Genomic DNA, 5,688 nt, shown 5'->3' on the forward strand with positions numbered 1-5,688 from the left:
TTAAACTCCATTGTTGGGGGTGAGGAGCTCTGCAGCGTCTCAATGAATTAATGTAATTGTTTCTATTTCATTCAAACGTGTGGGTGTTCCTATCTAAGATGTTCATTCGCGCTTAATTGTGAAGGAGGTGATGATCCGTGACACTCATCACCTTCCTCAATCCATGAACGTGTGCCTGACAAACACCTCCATTCTACATCAGACTGAATGGGCATCTCTTAGCTTCTTTAATTAGAATCTTCGTGGTATAAGCTAGAATTGATGGCGGCCATTCTTGAGGATCCGGAAAGTCTAAACCTTGTCTGTGGTATTCTGAGTAGGATTCAAGGATTGAACGGCTGTGACGAGCTTCAAACTCACGAGTGTTGGGCATAGTGACAGATGCAAAAGGATCAATGGATCTTATTCCGACATGATCGAGAACCAACAGACCTATTCCAACATGATCGAGAACCGACAGCTGATTAGCCGTGCTGTGACAGAGCATCTGGACCGTTTTCACTGAGAGGATGGGAAGTAGCCACTGACAACGGTGACACCTTACATACAGCTTGCCATGGATGGAACTTTACAAATAATTGAGTTGAATATTACATTGCAGAAATTCAGAGGACAAAGCATCATCTCCAAAACTCCAACATATTCTCCATTACTGCATAACAAGTATTTATTTTATGCCCTTTTCCCTTTCTTCACTGAACTTGAAAAACACTGTTGTTGGCATCCTGACTAAGAATAATAAGATAAACATAGCTTGCTTCAAACCAACAATCTCCGTGGGATTTGACCCTTACTCACGTAAGGTATTACTTGGACGACCCAGTGCACTTGCTGGTAAGTTGTACGGATTACAAATTCGTGCACCAAGGTTTTGGCGCCGTTGCCGGGGATTGTTCGAGTTTGAACAACTAAAGGTTTTTTTCGTTTCTTAGATTAGGAACAATTTATTTTTATTGTTATAGAGTCATTAAATCCTGATAGGATAGTTTCTTTTCAAAAATTTCTTTTCAAAAACATTATTTTTCTTAATTAATTGCTAATTTTCGTGAGTTGAGTGTCTTGTTCTAAGTTTGGTGTTAATTGCATATTTTATATTTTTCTTTAAATTTTCGAACTTGTGTTCTTTGTTCTTCATTGATCTTCAAGTTGTTCTTGTTTATTTTTCTTGTTTGATCTTGAGTTTTTCTTGTTTTGTGTCTTTTCTTGTTTTTCTTGTGCTTTTTCAAAACATTAACTTTCAAAAATTTATACTTTGATCCATAAATATAATACATGTGATGACAATTCATCATATACCCATTTTTCAAGCTAATTTCACTTGTTTTATTAGTCTTTATGCACTTTCTTGCATCTTAAGTAAGTGATTTGGAATGAAAATGCATAACTTCTTTAAATCAAACAACCACCATTAAATTGATGCTAACTCATGAGGTTTAAGCTAAATTTAATTGATTTTTAATTGATTTATAAGCCTTGTGAATTTAGTGATACTTTGAGTGGTTGTTTTAATTATTTAAAGGTGAAGAAAAGAAGAAAAGAGGAAGCGTAGCTTAAGAAAGCGTGGCCTAAGAGAGAAAAAGTGTGGCACATTGAAGGAGGAAGCAAACATTGCCCTCCACAAGGGCACACTGCCCTCTAGGAGGGCAACATAAGGAAACAAGCTTTGAGAGGCAACACTGCCCTGCCCACAACAAGGGCGGAGCACAAATTGGTGCCATGGATCAAGGAGAGCAAAAACTCTACCCTGCCCTCCTCAAGAGCAATATCGGGCTCATCAAAGGAATAGATTCGAAGAAAAAGCTCACTAATGCTTGCCATAAGGATCGAACACGGCACCATGAGGAAGCAAGGAACTAGGCCTTACTTTGGTGCCAAGAAAACCAAGGAAAAAAGTAGCATGTGCATTAACCGAGTTTCGAACGCGGAGCTTCAATTTTGGAAACATTGCCCTGCCCTCCGCAAGGGCAGGGCAGCATTGTGTGATGCACGGCCAGCGCACAAGAGTTGGTGCACCAAGGGAGTCTCGGCCAGCAAGCACGCACGCACGGGCAGCAAAATCTGGCGCACCAAAAATTTCTGCCCTGCCCTCCACAAGGGCAGGGCAGCATCCTGCAGCACCAACACACACGCACGAGCACCAACACACACCATTTTCTGCCCTGCCCTCCACAAGGGCAGGGCAGCCTCCTGGAAGCAACTTTTCTTGGGCTAAAAATTTGATTAAAAATCCAATTTAATTCAATTCTTCACCAAATAAAAAGCCCATCCAAATCCCAAGATCCAAGAATAGAAAGTGTATTAATAGGAAATAGTTTGATGTAATTAAAACCTTTCTTTTGAGCTTTGAATCTTTACTTTTATTTTTGAACTTTTGGATTTTCTCTTGGAGACTTCACTAAATTTCAGAGAATTGGGGTGGAGAATTGATCTCTCTTCTTCCTCGTTCTTGCTTGAGCATTTTTACTTTTCTTGTTTGAGTTTTGGGTGTGAAGAATTGAGGAAATTCTGTCTCAATCTCCATTCAAAATCTCCCTAAACATCTTTCTGCACAATTGAGTTTAATTTCAATTTCCTTTACTGTTTCTTCTTCAATTTCTTGTCAATTGCTTTGAGAACTTGGATCTAGGAAGGTAATTGAGATCTAGGCTCTGCTACCTAGTCTCTGGAGTCCCGAGATCCCAATTTACTTTTGGTTCTTCTGTGAACCCTGCTGCACTTTAATTTCAATTTCTGTTTGAATTCTAATCGCTTCTAATTCAGTTTCTGCTCTATTAATTGTGGCAGTCCAATTTCTCTTTGTTTAGATTCTGCAATCCCATTCCTCGAATCCCTTTTACATTCAAGCAATTTACATTCCTTGCCATTTAAGTTACTGCAATTTACATTTCTTGCACTTTAAGTTTCAGTCATTTAATTTCTTGTTCTTTAAGATTCAGCATCTTTTACTTTCTTGCTCTTTAATTTACTGTAATTTTCCCCTCTCCCTTTACATTCCAAGTAATTTAGCTTCTGTTAAAGATAAACCACTCAACCAATACTTGATTCGCTTGACTAAATCAACCACTAAACTAAAATTGCTCAATCCTTCAATCCCTGTGGGATCGACCTCACTCCCGTGAGTTTTATTACTTGATGCGACCCGGTACACTTGCTGGTGAGTTTTGTGTTGGATCGTTTTCCACACATCAAGTTTTTGGCGCCGTTGCCGGGGATTGAAATAGATTGACAATGATTAAGTGAAGTGGAGGTCTAGATTAAGCACTTTTTCTTTTCTGTTTCTTTAAGTTTTTACTAACACACTAACTGTTTGAATTTTTGCTTAAACTAACTAAAACTTCATTCTAGCAATAGATTGAAGTTTCATTGGTTTCTTGGATCTGTGTGTTTATTGTTGTGTGTTTGTATGTCAGGTACAGGAAGATCTTCCCCTATCCTCTCTGAAATTGACCAAAGAGCTCTTCGAAGAATAAGAAGAGCTGAAAGAGGTAAGAATATCGTTGGAGAGGAAGAATCTGAGGAGGAATTTCAAGAGATGGAAGGAGATCCATCAAATCTCAATCAACCAGGAGGAGGGGTCAACAATAACCCACAACAAAGAAGAGTACTGGCTTCCTACACATTTGCAAATGCTAAACAATGTGGGAGTAGCATTCTTACTCCTAATGTCAATGCAAACAACTTCGAACTAAAGCCATAACTCATCACTTTGGTTCAAAACAACTGTTCTTTTGGAGGAGGGCCATTGGAGGACCCAAATCAACACTTATCTACCTTCTTGAGGATTTGTGATACTGTGAAAACCAATGGTGTGCCTCCTGACAGCTACAAGTTGTTGCTCTTTCCATTTTCTCTCAGAGACAAAGCCACTCAATGGCTAGAGACATTTCCCAAAGAAAGCATCAATAATTGGGAAGACTTAGTGAGCAAATTCCTAGCCAAGTTCTATCCTCCCCAAAGGATTATCAAGCTGAAAACAGAGGTGCAAACATTCATTCAAATGGATGGAGAGTCACTGTATGATGCTTGGGAGAGATACAATGCTTTAATCAGGAAATGTCCCCCAGAAATGTTTAGTGAGTGGGATAGACTCCAAAACTTCTATGAAGGGTTGACCCAGAAAGCTCAGGAAGCATTAGATCATTTAGCAGGAGGCTCATTGCAGCTAATGAAGACAGCAGAGGAAGCCCAAAACCTCATAGAGATGGTGGCAAACAACCAATATTTCTTTGCTCATCAAAGACAACGCCAACCAACCTAAAGAAGGGATGTGCTGGAGCTTGAAAGTGTTGACGTTCTCTTGGCACAAAACAAACAGATGCATCAACAACTTCAGCAACAAATAGAAATGATGGCCAAGAAAATTGATGGACTGCAAGGTGTTGCAGTAAACACACAACGCCAATCTCAAACCTCACATGGGTGGAATCAATCTGAAGAAAGTTTTGGGACATTCAATGTTGAGCAACAAAGCCCTGAGCAGGTGCAATGCATGAACAACACTTCAAGTTCATTTCAACACAATTTTCATGGTGATGCGCACAAGACACCCTGGAAGACTCATTCTAATTCAAGGTGGGGTGAGCATCAAAATCAAGGACAAAGGGACTTCAACTCTGGCAGCCTCAGTAACACAAGCAACCATAACCATTCATTCAATAATACTAACCAATTCAAAAATTCACAAGCCACATATCACCAACCCTATAATAACTCACAAAACCACCAGAATAACTTTTTCACATCCACATCCCACCCACAAAGTACCCCCACAATCAATTCAAACAACTTCCAACAACAACCATCTCATTTCACACAACCACAACCAAATCCAGACTCTCAAAGAATCTCAAGTCTAGAGAAAATGATGGAAAAACTCATGAAAAATCAAGAGATGGCAAGACAAGATCAGGAAGCTGCAAGGAAAGATCAGACCTTGGCATTCAAAAACCAAGAGACCTCAATCAGAAATCTTGAGAGATACATGGGGCAATTGGCTAAGCAAATTTCAGAAATGGATGAGAAGAGAGCTAATGCTTTCCCCAATGTCACTGAAGAACACCCAAGGGACAAAGGAAAAGCCACAAAATGGGAGGAGTGCAAAGCAATCACAGTGGGAAGTGAGAAGACTATAAAGAAGGAAGCCATCAATCAGGACAAACACAACAGAGAAGTTCCACAAGAAGAGACAGAGGGAAAAAGTAAAGAGGATTAAGAAACCAAAAATGTACAAATTTCAAAGGGATACAAGAACACCCTTGAATCACAACTACAAGAGAAGAGGGAAGGAGTGAATCCTTGTGTCCCCAAACTTCCATACCCTCAGAGGTTTAAAAAAGAAAATGAGAATAAGCAATACTCAAAATTCCTGGACATATTCAAAATACTCAGCATCAATATTCCTTTCTTGGAAGCACTTGAACAGATGCCACTATATGCCAAATTCATGAAGGAAGTGCTGACAAAGAAAAGATCCCTGAAGGAAGGACAGATTGTTGAGATAACAAAGGAATGTAGTGCTATCCTCCAAAGAGAGTTGCCAGAGAAGAAAGATGATCCTGGGACTTTTTACATACCTTGCACCATAGGAAACATAACAATTGAGAAGTCATTCTGTGACCTCGGTGCAAGCATAAACTTGATGCCTTTGTCTCTAATGAGAAAACTCCGAATTTGTGAGCTGAAATCCAC

This window comes from Arachis duranensis, chromosome 2 (assembly GCF_000817695.3).
Source record: "Arachis duranensis cultivar V14167 chromosome 2, aradu.V14167.gnm2.J7QH, whole genome shotgun sequence".
In the NCBI taxonomy this organism is placed as follows: domain Eukaryota; kingdom Viridiplantae; phylum Streptophyta; class Magnoliopsida; order Fabales; family Fabaceae; genus Arachis; species Arachis duranensis.